General features: G+C 43.8%; 1 pseudogene; it reads left to right on the top strand.

Moving 5' to 3' along the window:
- Positions 1–9,357: 9,357 nt before the first annotated feature.
- Positions 9,358–17,443, top strand: LOC148754842 (uncharacterized; annotated as a pseudogene).
- The last annotated feature ends 1,602 nt before the right edge of the window (positions 17,444–19,045 follow it).

The following is a 19,045-nucleotide window of genomic DNA, read 5'->3' as shown; positions in this document are numbered from 1 at the left end:
AAGAGACCCACTTCAGATCAAAAGACACACATAGACTAAAAGAAAAGGGATATTTACTGGAAAAATATATTTCATGAAAATGGAAACAAACAAACAAGGCTGGGGTAGCAATACTTATATCAGACAAAATGAACTTTCAAACAGGGTAGTAACAAGAGACAGAGAAGAGCAGTTCATAACGATAAAGTAGTCAATAGAACAAGAGACTATAACTCGTATAAACGTCTAAACACCCAACGTTGGAGCACCTAAATATATAAATCAAATATTGATGGATATAAAGGGAGAGATCAACAGTATTATAGTCATAATAGGGGACTTTAACATCCTACTGACATTAATGGATATGTCATCGAGACAGAATATCAAGGAAACAGAGGTCTTAAATGATACATTAGGTCATATGGACTTAATTGATATTTTTAGGACATTTCATGTCAAAGCAACAGAATATAAATTCTTTTCAAGTGCACACAGAACATTTTCCAGGGTAGACCACAGGTTATGCCACAAAACAAGTCTCAATAAATTAAAAAACCTGAAATCATATCAAGCATTTTCTCCAATCACAATGATATGAAACTAAACATCAATTACAAGAAGAAAACTGAAAAACACACAAACTCATGGAAGCTAAATAATATGGTACTAAAAAAGGGGTTAACAAAGGGATCAAGGAAGAAATCAAAATATACCTTGAGACAAATGAAAATGAAAACACAATGACACAAAAATTTATGGGACACAGCTAAAGCAGTTCTAAGAGGGAAAGTTATAGCAATATAGGCCTATATCAAGAAACAATAAAAATCTCAAATAAACAACCTAACCTTACACTTAAAGGAACTAGAAAAAGAAGAACAAACAAAACCCAAAGTGAGTAGAAGAAAGATGGTTATACTGGAAATACATCAAATACAGTCTAAAAAAATAAACAATAGAAAAGATCAATGGAATCAAGAGCTGGTTTTCTGATAAACCTTTAAACAGGTTCATCAAGAGAAAAAGAGAAAGAGCTCAAATAAATAAAATCAGAAACGAAAGAGGAGAAGTGACAACCAGCACCGTAGAAATACAAAGGATTATAAGGAAATACTACAAGCAAATATATGCCAACAAATTGGACAACCTGGAAGAAATGGATACATTCCTAGAAATAGTCAATCCTCTAAGGCTGAGTCAGGAGGAAACACAAAACCTGAATTTATCAATGACTACTGATGAAATTGAATTCATAATTACAAAAAAAAAAAAAAAAAAAAAAAACTCCCCCAAAATAAAAACAACAAAAGTCAGATAGCTTTTGGGTGATCTGGACCAGAAGGTTTCACTGGTGGATTTTACCAAATATTCAAAGAAGCATTAATGCCTATCCTCCTCAAACTATTCTAAAAAATTGCAGAGGAGGAAGGGCTACCAAATCCATTCTATGAGGGCAGAATTACCTTCATACCAAAATCAAACAAAGATGTTACAAAAAATAAAATTATAGGCCAATATCCCTGATGAACATAGATGCAAAATTCCTCAACAAAATATTAACACACTGAATTCAGATATACTTCAAAATGGTCATACAACATGATCTAGTGGGATTTATTTCCTAGATATAAGGCTGGTTCAGTAGGCAAAAATCAATTAATGTGATACACCACATACACAAAATAAAGGATTAAAATCATATAATTATATCAATGGATGCAGAAAAAAAAAAAAAAAAAACATTTGAAAAATGTCGAACATCCATTTATGACAAAGTGGGAACAGAGGAAACATATCTTAACATAATAAAGGTCGTATATGACAAACCCACAGCTAACATCATACTCAATGGTGAAACAAAGAAAAAATTTTCTTTAAGATCAGGAACAAGACAAGAATGTCCACTTTCACTACCTGTTTTCATCATAGTATTGTAATTCCAAGCTATAGCAATCAGACAAGGAAAAGAAATAGTAGTCATCCAAACTGGAAAGGAAGAAGTAAAACTAATTTTTTGCAGATGACATGGTACTATATAGAGAGAACCCTCAAGAATCCAACAAGCAACTATTAGGACTAATTAATGAATTCAGTAAAGTAGCAGGATACGAAATTAATATTCAGATATCACTTGCATTTTTATACACCAATAACAAACTAGCAGAAAGAGAAATTAAGAAAGTAATCTGACTTACACCTGCAGAAAAACAAACAAGCAAACAGAAAGTCACCTAGGAATAAATTTATCCAATGTAAAAGATCTCTACTTGGAAAACTATAAGACATTGAAGAAAGTAGCTGAAGGAGATACAAATAAAGGGAAGGGTATACGGTACTCATGGATAGGAATAATTAACATTGTTAAAATGTTCATACTACCCAAAGCAATTGAAAAATCAACGCAATTTTTCTCAAAATAGCAATCGCATCTTTTATAGAACTAGAACAAATAATTTTAAAATGCATATGTAATGACAAAAGACCCTGAATAGCTAAAGCGATTGTGAGAAATAAGAACAAAGGTGGAGGTATCATGCTACCTGATATCAAACTATACCACAAGGCTATACTAAATAAAACAGCCTGGTACTGGCATAAAAACAGATGCATAGCTCAATTGAAGAGAATAGAGAACCCAGAAATAAACCTAAGCCCATATGGTTAATTAATCTCTGACAAAGTAGATAAGAATGTATAATGGGATAAAGATAGTCTCTTCCATAAATAGTGTTGGTAAAACTGGACAGATGCATGCAAATGAATGAAACTGGGTCACTTTCTTATGCTATATATAAAAATAAAATGAAAATGGATTAAAAATTTAAATATAAAACCCAAAACTGTAAAACCCCTAAAAGAAAACATAATCAGTTAACTCTTTGACATTGCTATTAGTAATACTGTTTTGTTTTGTTTTTTTCTTTTGCTATGTCTCCTCAGGAAGGAAAATAATAAAATAAATAACAAAATAAAATAAAAACAAATGAGACTACATCAAACTGAAGAGATTTTGCAGAGCAAATTAAACCATCAACAAAATAAAAAGACAACTTACTGAATGGGAGAAGATATTCACTAATGATATATCTGATAAGGTGTTAATATCCAAAATGTAGAAGAAACTCTTACAACTTACTGCCAAAAAAAACCACCACCACCAACAACAAAAATCAGTTAAAAAATTGGCAGAAGACCTGAATGGATATTTTTTTCAAAGAGGACATACAGATGGCCAATAGGCATATGAAAATATCACTAATCATCAGGGAAATTCAAATTAAAACCACAGTGAGATACCTTACACCTGTCAGGATTATTATTATGAATAAATCAACAAACAAGCTTTAGCAAGAAGGAGATCAAAGGGAACACTTTTGCACTGTTGTTGGGATTGTAAATTAATGCAGCTACCATGGAAAACAGTATGGAGGTTCCTCAAAAGATTTCAAAACATAGAACTACCATGTGACCCAGCAAATCCACTTCTGGGAACACTAATTGGAAAAGCTGTGCAGCTCCATGCTCATTGCAGCATTATTTACAATAGCCAGTATATGGAAGGAAACTTAGTGTCCATTGATAGATGAATAAAGAAAAAATGGTACATATGTACAACAGAATATTACTCAGCACCCAAAAAAGAATGGAATCTTGCCATTTGTTACAACATGGATGGACCTAGAGGTATTATGCTACATGAAATAAGTCAGGCAGAGAATGACAAATGTATGATTTCACGTGTATGTGGATTCAAAAAATAAAACAAAATAAACAAAGTAAACAGAAACAAACTCATAGATACAGAGAACAAATAGATGGTAGCCAGAAAGGAGGGGTTTTGGGGAATAAGAAGACAGAAAAAGTCACTTGATTCAAGATATTTATAATCTTGTTCAGCCTAATAGGGAGCACGTAATGTGGGGGCTGTACAAAATTACCTTGCCGGCATCACTCTTCCTGATACCTGAAAGGATATCCCGGGAATGACGTCTTGGTAGCTGGGATTGTTTATGCAGCAGACTTGGCCTCTTTGTGATAAAGAGTGAGAAGTTATGAGTTTTGTGCTTGCTTATAAAGAGCTTATTCTTAGTTACCTGAACCACCCAACTTTTGTTGGAGCAGTTTTTCCGTGCGAGCACAGCCCTTAGAGGCTTTCCCGTCCCACTCCCTCCTCCCATATCTTATCAGAGCAGTTTCCCTGCTAGCACAGCCGTTAGAGGCTTTCCTGTCAGAGTAGTTTTCAAGCGATCACAGCTGTTAGAGACGGACGTCCCCGGCACTCCGGCCATCCTTAACCTATGCCTTAGCTCCACAATAGCAATGGCGCAAATTCTCCCAAACCCGGAAGCCTAACCCTATAAAACAAAGCCCCCGACCCCAGTAAGGGCTCAGTCTTTTTGGGAACGATCCTGCTGAGTCCACTGGCGAAATAAAGCTGTGTTCTCCCTAATCTCTTCGTGCAGCTTGAGATTCTCGATCTCTGCCACTTTCCCGCAACATTTGGTTCCCTGACCAGGAAATCCAACCGCGCTGGCCCCTCCTGCCACCGGTGTGGGGCGAGAGGCTGGCCGCAGAGCGACAGGAGGCCCAAGAAGTGTGTAGGCATGCCCCGCCAATTTTGGCGGACCCTGGACCGGGCTTTCCCCGGGCAGCCACGGCCCGCGTTTCCCCAGCTGAACCCACCGAAAGGGAGAGACCGGGACAACCAGCCGGATCCTCCTGTCGGACCAGGTAAGCCCTGGGGCCATTATCTGAGTCAGTCCTGTCCCACGTGACAGAAGGGGAGTCTGATCACCTCCCGGTAGGTTCTTATAACCTACCCAGGCAGGGACACCATAGGGAGGGTGTCTATCCGGTATGATTGTGTGAATGCTGATTGTGTGCCTGTTTGTGTGGTTCCACCTCATTTAGCTACGGAACCTGAGTGGGCTGCACCCTGAATTCTCGTGGAGCGTCATATGGCATAACGGTCATCCACTCTATGGAGTGGCCTGGTCCGAGGCTTATATGGATAGACCTTAGTCAAGACGCTCCAAAGTTCCTGCAAGGGACGCGAACAGGACAGCACCTGAGTGAGTTCCCCCTCCCCCCATCTGCGACATCGTACACTATGGGAGGGAAGCGACTGCATGTTAAAGAATTTTGAGAAAGGTTATGGCGGAGATTATGGAGTCTGCATGACCTCAGGAAAGTTAAGAACACTCTGTGAATTGGAATGGCCCACTTTTAACATGGGCTGGCCATCAGAGGGAACCCTAGACCTGGCCATCAGCCAACGTGTTTATATTGTGGTGACTGGCAATCCTGGCCACCCGGATCAGTTTCCATACATTGACTCCTGGTTGGAAATTGCCAGGACCCTACCACCTTGAGTACGGTTCTGCTCTAGTAAAAAGGGACAGTGCAAGATTCTCGTAACCCAGTCTCTGAAAGGAACTCCCAACGCCCCTCCGCCGAAAACTATACACCAAGGGGACTATGAGGAGGAGCTGCAAATCCTGCCACCACCATACGTCCCACCAGTCCCGCCAACTGCTCTGAATGCGATTCCAGACACCCTGCTGCCCTCCGTTTCCCCACGGGCTGCTCAACCCAAGAGCCGGCCTGCAGAGCCCACACCCAAGATTTCACCCGCGGCCTTCGGCTGTGAACCATCCCAGCCCTCCAGATGTCTCTCCGCGAAACTCTGGGGCCCAATTTTATTGGCCCGGACAGGACTCCCCTTCCTGGCCAACCTATAATCTACTACCAGCCCTTTACCACCACTGACCTCCTGAACTGGAAACATCACACCCCAGCCTACTCAGAAAAGCCCCAAGCTATGATTGACCTCATGGAATCCATCTTCCAAACACACTGGCCTACCTGGGAAGACTGTCAACAACTCCTTTGCACCCTCTTTAACACCGAAGAGAGGCGGAGAATCCTACAAGAAGCTCGAAAGTGGCTGGAAGAGATGGCTCCAGGAGGCGTCATGGACACGGGGAGATGGGCTAACGAGGCTGCTCCTGACAACCGGCCCAACTGGGACTTCAACACGGAAGAAGGCAGAGGTGCTATCAGAAGGTCTCAAGAGGCCATTCTGCGGGGCCTCCGACAAGGGGCAAAGAAACCGACTAATATGTCAAAGACAGCTGACGTAACTCAAGACAGTGAAGAAACGCATGGAGACTTCTAGGAAAGACTATGCAAAGCCTTCCGCATATACACCCTGTTTGACCCAGAGGCACCAGAAAATCAGTGAGTGGTAAATGCAGCTTTTGTTGCGCAGTCAGCCCCAGACATCCGCCGAAAACTCCAAAAATTCGAAGGCTTCGCCGGGATGAACATCACCCAGCTGCTAGAGGTGGCTAACAAAGTGTTCCACAACCGCGACAATGTAGCCAAGCGAGAAGCTGATAAGAGGATGAGACAGAAAGTAACTCTATTGGTGGTGGCACTCCAACAAAACACCAACCAAAGAAGGACTGTGGGGCAGACAAGAAATCCAACACAGCCTTGCAGGGTGCTCAGAAAGGATCAATGTGCCTATTGCAAGGAGGTGGGGCACTGGAAAAATGAATGCCCCAATCGGCGACAGCCTCATCCCAGAAGCCATCCGCGGCCTACACCTCCTGGTAAGAAGGAACCTGAGTTCATCAGCCTAGCCGGCATAGACTCTGATTGATGGGGACTGGGCTCTCTACTGCTAGGCCCCTGCGAGCCCACGGTTGATTTAGCCATAGGGGGCCAAAAGATTACCTTTATGGTAGACACAGGAGCAGAACACTCAGTGGTTACTTCCCCAGTGGCTCCCCTTACTAATCGGACTGTAACCGTCATGGGGGCCACCGGACACCAGGCAGTAAGTCAGCCTTTCTGCCGGTCTCGAACCTGAAAATAGGAGGTCACGTCATCTCCCATGAGTTCTTATATGTACCTGAGTGCCCGATCCCACTGCTTGGGAGAGACCTACTCACTAAGTTAGAGGCACAGATTTCCTTCGAGCAATCAGGCCAAACAACCATGACCTTGAGCCCTGCCGAGCCATAACTCATCCTATCCCTCAACCTCCCCACCCAGGGACAAAGAATGGAGATTATTTGAATTAGAGGCCGCCGAAACAAACCCTGAGTACTACTGAACTAAGGTACCAGGGGTATGGGCAGAAAACAATCCTCCCGGACTTGCCAGCAAACGGGCCCCTGTCATAATTGAACTAAAGGCCGGAGCCCAGCCACAATGGCCTCAACAATACCTGATTTCCAGGGAAACTCAAATAGGCATTCAGACACATCTTGAATGGCTGAAAGATGCGGGCATCCTCGATGAGTGTCAGTCCCCCTGGAACACGTCGCTACTCCCCGTCAAGAAGGCAAATGGTGAATATTGCCCAGTCCAGGACCTCCATGCAGTGAATCAAGTAACTCAGTCTCTGCATCCAGTAGTTCCCAATCCCTACACCCTTCTCAGCCAGGTCCCACCGGAGGCCGCCTGGTTCACCTGCTTGGATCTTAAGGACGCCTTCTTTTGCATTCAACTAGCCCCAATAAACCAACCCATCTTTGCCTTTGAGTGGACTGACCCTAAGTCAGGGTGTCAAATGAAGCTTACCTGGATGAGGCTTCCACAAGGGTTTAAGAATTCCCCCACGCTATTCAATGAGGCCCTGGCTTCCGACCTTGCAAATTTCCCGCGAGAACAAGTCAACTGCACTCTCTTACAATATGTAGATGATCTCCTCATCACCTGCCTGGCAAGAAAGGCCTGCCACCAAGACACAATTGCCCTCTTACAACATCTGGTCATCAAAGGGTACCGGGTGTCCTGGAAAAAGGCTCAGCTCTGCAAACAGGAAGTCAAATATTTAGGCTTCATAATCACCCAAGCAAAACGAGCCCTCAGCACAGAACGAAAAGTGGTTATTACCCACCTCCCGCGGCCCACCACTAGGCGAGCCCTATGTGAATTTTGGGGGGCAGCTGGATTCTGTCGAATCTGGATTCCTGGGTTCTCGGCCATAGCCCGACCACTTTATGAGTCACCCTCAGAACAGGACAAACAACCCCTAAAATGGGGAGAGACACAGGAAAAGGCCTTCACAGAACTCAGAGACTTACTTGGGAGAGACCCAGCTTTGGGTCTACCTCACACGGAAAAACCTTTCTGCCTATTTGTCCATGAAGAAGACAAAGCTGCATTGGGACTCCTATCCCAGATAGTTGGACCCTGGGTAAGACCTATTACTTACCTGTCCAAAAGATTGGACCTGGTCGCTTCCGGGTGGCCCCCATGCCTGCGGGCCTTTGCCGCTACAGTACTCTTCGTCCGGGAAGCTGACAAGCTCACCCTCGGACAAAAACTCACAGTCAAGTTTCCCCATTCTGTAATTATGCTCATGAACTGTCAGGGTTCACGATGGCTCTCCAATGCCAGGCTCACCCAATACCAGGGGCTCCTTCTAGAAAATCCTCACATAAGCCTCCAAACTGTTCAAGCCTTAAGCCTGGCAACCTTTCTCCCCACAGCCGAAGGCGAGCCTGAACACAACTGCCTAGAAGTCATTACTGAGGTCCATGCCACACGGCCGGACCTACAAGACTCCCCTCTGCAGGACGCAGAGGTTACACTCTACTGACAGCAGCAGTTTCCTGCAGGGTGGACTATGTAGAGCTGGCTATGCTGTAACTACAGCTTTGGAGGTTCTGGAGGCAAAGGCACTTCCAGCTGGGTGGTCAGCACAACGAGCCAAACTCTAGGCTCTCATACGGGCACTGCAGCTCTCAAAAGACAGAAGGGTTAACATTTACACAGACTCCAGGTATGCTTTTGCCACCGTGCACATACATGGGGCCATCTACAAAGAACGTGGCCTCCTCATGTCTGAAGGGAAAGCCATCAAAAATAAAAGCGAAATCCTACAGCTACTGGAAGATGTTTGGGCACCCCAGCGCCTAGCCATCATCCACTGCCGAGGGCACCAGAAAGGGAACAAAGAGCCGGCTGCTGGCAACCGACTCGCCGATCAAGCCACGAAGGCAGCTGCCCAGGACACAGACGCAGCATCATTGCTTCCACCACCCCAGCCTCGCCAAGCCCTACCTACACCGCAGCAGAAGACAGCTGGGATCAAAATGGGGTGCCACCCGGCACCCTCAAAGTTGGTGGATACTGAGTGATGGCCGCTTATTCATATCGGCTGCCCTCGCTCCCCGCATCATTTCGGAACAACACTCTACCTCCCACCTAGGGAAGACTGGACTTGAAAGGCTGCTAGCCAAAAACTTCTATACAGCCAGGCTCACAGCCCTATGTCGCTCTATCACAGAGCGCTGTACTACCTGTGCCAGACACAATCCCAAGGCTGGACCAACCCTATCACCCGGAGTCCAACGAATGGGATCTGCCCCTTTTGAAGATCTTGAGGTAGACTTCACAGAAATGACCCCTTACCGAGGGATAAAATACCTTCTTGTCCTAATCTGTACCTTCTCGGGCTGGGTAGAAGCCTTTCCCACCCAAACTGAAAAAGCCAGAGAAGTCACCAAAGTTCTCCGCAAAATCATCCCACAGTATGGGCTTCCCCTCACCATTCTTAGTGACAACGGACCAGCCTTTGTCTCAGACGTGCTACAGACTCTGGCCTCGGCCCTCAATGTGTCCTGGAAGCGTCACACGGCCTACTGGCCTCAGAGTTCAGGGAAAGTAGAATGCATGAACCGTACGCTCAAAGAAACGTTGTCAAAGCTATGCCAAGAAACCTCCCTGGGATGGACGTATCTACTCCCCTTAGCCTTCCTCCGTTTCCAGTGTACTCCTCAAAAGGATGGTTTCTCCCCAGTTGAAATTCTCTGTGGCGGGGACTTCCGGAAAAATGGCGGCGTGAGGTGAGCCTCTGTAAAGCTCCCCCGGAATTTACAAAGAATCGAACAACAAAAACTCCACAAAGGACTCCCTGCACAGCAGACAGGCAACATGAAGAGGCCCACTACCGACTGAAATCACCTACAGGTGGGAGATTCGCGCGAGTGGAGGGAGGAGGAGGAAAGGGAGAAGCGCGCGGAGACGGAGCCGCGCGGGCGCAGGACGCAGACCTAGCTCAGTGCTCCGAGCTCGCTGCTTCCCGGAACTACCGCAGCTGCGGGAGAGGGAAGAACTCGGACTGCTAGGGCTCCGCCAGGGCTCCACAGGGCTGAGGGGACAGCATATAACACGGCTGAACCCAACGCTCACGGCAGAGACCTCGGAGAAAAGACTGAGGGAAAAAGGCTGAAAACGGTGGTTTAAGCCCGCACTGCCGAGCAGAGAACGGAGCCTTAGGCACTGAGACTAGCCGCCCCCTCCCTACCCTCCCAGAGCTCGCCCCGCCCCCACCTGCCCGGTGCTAGAAGTGAAACAGTAGCAGTGTCAGATCAAAACAACAGAAAAAGAAAAATAAGTTGCAGTTGGAGAAATAATAAAACATTCTACCAACAAGTACTGGCAAACAAAAGAAAGACCGCTTTCTATCAACCTGTTGCAGAAGTCACTCCTGTAGATGTCTAGGAAGAGAAATAGTAAACCAGTAATCACCATGAATAACCAAGGCAACAAGATAGCTCAGAAAGAAAGTGAAAAATCTCCAGAGAAGGCACTTAAAGATACAGAAATATGTGACTTAAATGACAGAGAATTCAAGATTGCAGTTCTGAAAAAACTCAACGAGATACAAGAAAACACAGATAGGCAGTTAAAGGAACTCAGAAACTCAATCAAAGAACAGCATGAGCATTTTACGAAAGAGATTGAAATCTTAAAAAAGAACCAAATAGAATTTCTGGAGATTAAGAACTCAATAGAAGAAATTAAGAATGAAATAACCAGCTTAGGTAGTAGAGTTGACCAGATGGAGCAAAGAATCAGTGACATCGAAGATAGAAACCTGGAAATGACACAAATTGAAGAAGAAAGAGACTTGAGACTTAAAAGAAATGAAAGAACTCTACAAGAACTTTCTGACTCCATCAGAAAGAGCAATATAAGAATAATGGGCATACCAGAAGGAGAAGAAAGAGAGAAGGGAACAGAGAATATATTCAAACAAATTGTCGATGAGAACTTCCCAAATTTGTGGACAGAACTGGACCCTCGAATCCAAGAAGCAAACAGAACACCTAGTTACCTCAATCCCAACAGACCTTCTCCAAGGCACATTGTATTGAAGCTGTCTAAAATCAACGACAAAGAAAGAATCCTCAAGGCAGCCAGGGAAAAGAAGACAGTAACTTACAAAGGAAAGCCCATTAGATTATCATCAGATTTTTCAGCAGAAACTCTACAAGCCAGGAGGGAGTGGAACCAAATATTCAAACTATTGAAAGAGAGAAACCATGAGCCAAGAATAATATATCCAGCAAAGATATCCTTTAGATATGAAGGAGGAATAAAGACCTTTCCAGACATACAGAAGCTGAGGGAATTTTCTAATACACGACCTGCACTACAAGAAATACTAAAGGAGGCTATTCGACCACCATCAACAGGGACAATTTGTGGCAACCACAACTCAAAAAGGGGGAGAGTAAAGGCCTGAACCGGAATATGGCAATGGAGAAAGTAAGCATGCTGAAGAAAATGGAATACTCTAAATATCAAACTTTCTTTTACATAAACTTAAGGGTAACCACTCAAAATAAATCCAGAATTGAAATATATACTGAAATAAAAAAAGAAACAGAGGGAAACATCATAGAATACCACCACACAGAAATAATAGACAACAACAAAAAGGCAAAGAAACAATGGAGACACAACCTTACCAGAAAACTAAGGATAGAATGACAGGAAATCCTCACATATCAATAATCACCCTAAATGTAAATGGACTGAACTCACCAATAAAAAGGCACAGAGTAGCAGATTGGATCAAAAAAATAAACCCAACCATATGCTGTCTCCAAGAGACACATCTCAGCTACAAGGACAAGCATAGACTCAAAGTGAAAGGGTGGAAATAGACACTCCAAGCAAATGGTACCCAGAGAAAATCAGGTGTAGCCATAATGATATCAGATGAAACAGACTTCAAGGTGAAAAAGATAACAAGAGATAAAGATGGACATTTCATAATGGTGAAGGGGACTATACAACAAGAAGACATAACAGTCATCAATATTTATGCCCCCAATCAGGGAGCACCGAAATACACCAAGCAACTACTAACAGAACTAAAGGGAGAAATTGACCAAAACACAATTATACTAGGGGACTTCAATACATCATTGACAGCTATGGATAGATCATCCAAACAGAAAATAAATAACGAAATAGTAGCCCTAAATGACACATTAGATGAAATGGACATAATTGACATTTATAGAGCACTTCATCCTAAAACATCAGACTATACATTCTTTTCTAGTGTACATGGAACATTCTCAAGGATAGACCATATATTGGGACATAAAATCAGTCTCAACAAATTTAAGAAGATTGAAATCATACCAAGCATATTCTCTGATCACAAGGCTTTGAAATTGGATATCAACTGTAAAAAGAAAGCGGGAAAAAACATAAATACATGGAGATTAAATAACATACTTTTAAAGAAGGACTGGGTCAAAGAAGAAATTAGAGGAGAGATCAAAAGATACATAGAAACAAATGACAATGAAAATACATCCTACCAAAATTTTTGGGATGCAGCGAAAGCAGTTTTAAGAGGGAAATTTATCTCACTACAGGCCTATCTCAAGAAACAAGAAAACTCCCAAATAAATAACCTCATGTTACACCTTAAAGAACTAGAAAAAGAAGAACAAGTAAAACCCAAGGTCAGCAGAAGAAAGGAAATAACAAAAATTAGAGCAGAACTAAATGAAATAGAGAACAAAAAGACAATAGAAAAAATTAATATGACAAAGAGCTGGTTCTTTGAAAAGATTAACAAAATTGACAAACCCTTGGCTAGACTTACTAAGATAAAAAGAGAGAAGACACTGATTAACAAAATCAGAAACGTAAAAGGGGAAGTTATCACGGACACCACAGAAATACAAAGGATCATCCAAGAATACTATGAAGGACTATATGCCACCAAATTCAACAACCTAGAAGAAATGGACAAGTTCTTAGAAACATATAGCCTTCCAAGGCTGAACCATGAAGAACTGGAAAATCTAAACAGACCGATCACCAGTAACGAAATTGAATCAGTCATCCAAAACCTTCCCAAAAGCAAAAGTCCGGGACCAGATGGCTTCACTAGTGAATTCTACCAAACCTTCAAAGAGGATCTAATACCAATTCTGCACAAACTCTTCCAAAAAATTGAAGAAGAGACAGTACTCCCTAACTCATTCTATGAGGCCAACATTACCCTGATACCAAAACCTGGTAAGGATCACACACAAAAAGAAAACTACAGACCAATATCTCTAATGAATACCGATGCAAAAATCCTAAATAAAATTCTAGCAAATCGAATACAACAATGCATTAAAAAGATTATTCATCACGACCAAGTGGGGTTCATCCCCGGGGCACAAGGATGGTTCAACATACGCAAATCCATCAATGTGATACATCACATAAACAAAATAAAGGACAAAAATCATATGATTATATCAATTGATGCAGAAAAAGCATTTGACAAGATACAACATCCATTTATGATTAAAACACTTAATCAAATGGGTATAGAAGGAAAATACCTTAACATAATAAAGGCCATATATGACAAACCCTCTGCTAATCTCATAATTAATGGAGAAAAACTGAAGCCCTTTGCTCTACGTTCAGGAACACGACAGGGATGTCCCCTATCACCTCTGCTTTTCAACATAGTGTTGGAAGTCCTTGCCAGAGCAATCAGGCAAGAGAAAGAAATAAAAGGCATCCAAATTGGGAATGAAGAAGTTAAATTATCACTCTTTGCAGATGACATGATGCTATATATAGAAAACCCTAAAGACTCCACCAAAAAGCTATTAGAAACAATCAACGAATACAGTAAAGTTGCCGGCTACAAAATCAACGCACAAAAGTCCATTGCCTTCCTATATACTAACAATGAAATCTCAGAAAAAGAAATACAAAAAACAATTCCTTTTGCAATTGCAGCAAAAAGAATAAAATACCTAGGAATAAACTTAACCAAGGATGTGAAAGACCTATATGCTGAAAACTATAAGACATTTTTGAAAGAAATTGAAGAAGACACAAAGAAATGGAAAGACATTCCTTGCTCATGGATTGGAAGAATCAACATAGTTAAAATGGCCATATTACCCAAAGCAATATACAGATTCAATGCAATCCCCATCAAAATCCCAATGGCATATTTTAAAGAAATAGAACAAAAAATCATCAGATTTGTTTGGAACCACAAAAGACCCCGAATAGCCAAAGCAATCTTAAGGAAAAAGAACAATAATGGAGGTATCACACTTCCTGACTTTGGCTTGTACTACAGGGCTACAATAATCAAAACAGCATGGTATTGGCAGAAAAACAGACACATAGACCAATGGAATAGAATTGAGAACCCAGAAATAAAACCACATAAATATGGACAGATAATTTTTGACAAAGAAGCTAAAAACATACAATGGAGGAAAGACAGCCTCTTCAATAAATGGTGCTGGGAGAATTGGATAGCCACGTGCAAAAGAATGAAACTGGACTGCTATTTGTCACCATGTACCAAAGTTAATTCAAAATGGATCAAAGACTTAAGCATAAGACCTGACACAATAAACTGCATAGAAGAAAACATAGGTACTAAACTTATGGACCTTGGGTTCAAAGAGCATTTTATGAACTTGACTCCAAAGGCAATGGAAGTAAAAGCTAAAATAAACAAATGGGACTATATGAAACTTAAAAGCTTCTGCACAGCAAAAGAAACCATTGACAAAATAAAGAGGCCACCAACTGAATGGGAGAAGATTTTTGCAAACAGTGCCTCCGATAAGGGGCTAGTATCCAGAATATACAAGGAACTCATGCAACTCAACAACAAAAAAACAAACAACCCAATTGAAAAATGGGCAGAGGACTTGAAGAGACATTTCTCCAAAGAGGACATACAAATGGCAAATAGACACATGAAAAAATGCTCAACATCACTAATCATCAGAGAAATGCAAATCAAAACCACAATGAGATATCACCTCACCCCAGTCAGAATGGCTATCATCAACAAGACAAATAGCAACAAATGTTGGAGAGGCTGTGGAGAAAAAGGAACCCTCATACACTGTTGGTGGGAATGCAGACTGGTACAGCCGTTATGGAAGGCAGTGTGGAGGTTTCTCAAAGAATTACGAATAGAATTGCCATATGACCCAGCAATCCCTCTTCTGGGTATCTACCCAAAAAATCTGAAAACATTTAGAGATAAAGACATGTGTGCTCCAATGTTCATTGCAGCTTTGCTTACGGTGGCCAAGACATGGAAACAACCAAAATGTCCTTCGATAGATGAATGGATAAAGAAGTTGTGGTATATATACACAATGGAATACTATTCGGCTGTAAGAAAAGATGATATAGGAACATTTGTGACAACATGGATGGATCTTGAGAGAGTAATGCTGAGCAAAACAAGTCAGACAGAAAAAGCAGAGAACCATGTGATTTCACTGATATGTGGTATATAAACCAAAAACAACAAAAGAACAAGACAAACAAATGAGAAACAGAAACTCATAGACACAGACAATAGTTTAGTGGTTGCCAGAGGGTAAGGGGGGCGGGGGGTGGGGGGTGGGAGATGAGGGTAAGGGGGATCGAATATATGGTGATGGAAGGAGAACTGACTCTGGGTGATGAACACACAATGGGATTTATAGATGATGTAATACAGAATTGTACACCTGAAATCTATGTAATTTTACTAACAATTGTCACCCCAATAAATTTAATAAAAAAAAAAAAAAAAAAAAAAAAAAAAATTCTCTGTGGCCAGCCTCCCCCGTTGCTATCATCCATCCCAGGCAGCCTCAGAGTAGTAGGTGACTCCCACCTCCAAAGTCAGCTTATTGCCCTAGGAAAGATCCTTACGGGCCTATACTCACATCTACTAGAAAGAATTCCCATCTCATTAGGGACCCCCGTCCATCCCCACCTTCCAGGTGACAGGGTCTGGGTAAAAGATTGGAGACGTGAGCCCCTCCGCCCAATATAGATGGGCCCACACACAGTAATCCTTGTCACCCCCACTGCTCTTAAGGTCTCTGGCATCACACCATGGATTCACCACTCCCGGGTCAAGTGAGCTGAGTTGGACCAGCCTGCCTGGACTTCCCATCCAGTGCCCGATGAGCCACTGAAGACCACGCTTAAAAAATCCACCTAAATGCCAGTTCTCATCTGCTCCTTCCTAACCATCACCACCCTCTGTCTACTGATTCTTTTAGCCTCTTTTCTTCTTATCTCTGTGACCCCATCTGATCGGACCCCAGCCCAGAAAATCCTCCTCTGTTTGGGTTTCTACTATGGACCCTTCCCCTGTTCACGCTCACTTGCCTATGGCCCTCTGCCTCTTAAGTCCTTTCTACCCTTCCCTGAGCGCCCCAGCCCAGGGACAGGTACCTGCTGCAGGTCCCCTTTCTACCTGACTTTAAGATCCTCCTTTTTCTCTTATGACTGCATGACCCCGGATTGTTACTGTGGCGTCTTGCTTTTCCTCTGCATAAAGGACGGTGAGACCTACTGGACTGCCCTCGCTATACAGCCCTCCTCGAACAGCTGCAGGTTTTATGGTCAAGGGTACCTCTGTCCACACACCAAAGAGCTCAAAATATGCCTGTACCCAGGGGTCCAGATCAAGCGCCCACTTCCAATCCTTTACTCTCATGCTCCAGGAATGCTACCAGGGAACCATGCCATCCACCTGCAAGAAATCCAGCCGCACCTATTGGACCGCCACCCGAACTCAGACCTTCCAGTCCCCCCGCAAGTCCTTCCCCCGAGGGCCTGTCTGCTGGTCCCACCTGGCCCAGGCTGGGTCCTCCGATGGCAGAGGTGTCCAAGACACTGCCCTCCGCAAAGTTGTGGCAACCCGGATTGCTGCGATAGCTGGGGCCACTCCCGCCCCAGCCCCGCTACCAGCGCTTAAACCTCACCTCTTTATGCCGATCACCACTCCTTAGCTTCCCGGACTTCACTCAACACCTCCTCAATACATCTTACCAGCTTAGGCTCAACTCCACTTCTCTCCCTACCAAGTCCCCTTGTTGGATTTGTCTCCCCTTACCTGTTCAGCTTTTTTCGGAAGAGCTGTTCTGCCTAATTGGCCCCTCCGCAACTCCACCAACACTTCTGCCTCAATAGTCACGGAACCCATCAACGATCCTGTCCCGCTGGCTCCGCTAGCTCCGGCCACAAACCTCACCTGTTACCTACCCCCTGGCCTCGCTCAGGCTCCTGACCCCCACTGCCAGAACTTTTCTGCACCTTTACCCGTCTGCACCCCTCCTGGTATACTTCTCTTCTGTGACTGAGGCTACCCATACAGGTGTTGGGACACACATCGTAATGGAAGTGGCTGCATCCTCATTTTCATTTCTCCTTCTACCGCCATTTTTACTGATGCTGAATTCCAGTGGCAGGTCTCCCTTTCCTTTCGCACACGTCGGGAGGCTTTCATCCCTTTCCTCATAGGTACGGGCATCTTCACAGGGGTCGCCGCTGGCACCTCCGGCCTAGGGACTTCCATCGACTTTTATTACAAACTTTCTCAGGAACTCAATAATGACGTGGAGCTGGTTGCTGACTCACTCGCGTCACTCCAGACCCAGCTCTCCGGCCTGGTGGTGGTCGCCCTCCAGAACTGGCGAGCTCTAGACCTGCTCCTGGCCAAGAAAGGTCGGACCTGTCTCTTCCTCCAAGAAGAATGTTGCTACTACGTAAACCAGTCTGGGGTCGTCGTTACCAAGGTCCATGAGCTCCGGGATCGCATACAGCGCTGCTGTGAGGAACTCGCCTCCTGGGGGTTCGGCTCTCAGTCCTGGACCTCCTGGCTCCTCCCTTTGGCGGGTCGCTTACTCTCCATTCTCCTCCTTGCTACCATCGGCCCGTGCATCTTCAATGCCCTTGTCCGCTTCATGGAAAATACCCTCTCCTTTCAGACCACCGCCCGCATCCTTGCCCTACGGGACTATCTCCCTCGATTTAAATGATGATCTTCAGGGTTCCCCTTCTGATCATCAACAGGGGGGCATGTTGGAGCAGTTTTCCTGCGAGCACAGCCGTTAGAGGCTTTCCTGTCAGAGTAGTTTTCGAGTGAGCACAGCCGTTAGGGACGGACCTCCCGGGCACCCCAGCCAGCTTTAACCAATCCCTTAGTGCCGCAATAGCAATGGCGCGAATTCTCCCAAACCCGGAAGCCTAACCCTGTAAAACAAAGTGCGTGACCCCAGTAAGGGCTCAGTCTTTTTGGGAACGATCCCACTGAGCCTGCCGGCGAAATAAAGCTGTGTTCTCCCTGATCTCTGCTTGCCGCTTGAGTTTCTCGGTCTCTGCCATTTTATCGCTACAATTTTATCTGTTTCTTTTATCCTGACTCTTCTGACAACTTACACAAATGAACTGAATCCTTTTCCTCTTTCATGACTTTAGTCCCCTCACCTGATATGATGGACATTAATGGATTTTACAAAAAGGCTATAAGGGACAATTAAAACAAGACCTTAGGAAAGACTGCCTTTCAAATACAGAATCGTGTCCATATGCTGCTAGAACAAATTGACTAGTTTGTGTTCTTTCTTAACTTCTCAAACTACCTTCTTGAAACTTAGCCTGTGCCAAAAGTCCCTTTATAATACGTTTGTTCAAATACATCACAAAGATATGATAGTAAATACACTTTTATCATGAACAGAAATATATATCAAAACACCTGTTGTCACCACGCAGCAGCCTAACTGTTTGTTTCCTTGTACTTGCCCCCAAAGAAAGGAGAGTCTGTAAGACGGATCCTTTCAGGGACTTTGCTAAACCTTTGTGTTTGTACCTCATGTCTCCCTGTTTGGCCCCAGAAAGATGGCTGGCCAGCCAATGACGAGCACGACTTTCCACGTGGAAAGCAACCTAAGTCAGG

This window comes from Rhinolophus sinicus, chromosome 17 (genome assembly GCF_057876585.1).
Source record: "Rhinolophus sinicus isolate RSI-liver-muscle chromosome 17, RSI-T2T, whole genome shotgun sequence".
NCBI lineage: Eukaryota > Metazoa > Chordata > Mammalia > Chiroptera > Rhinolophidae > Rhinolophus > Rhinolophus sinicus.
This window is presented reverse-complemented; position numbering and strand designations above follow the sequence as displayed.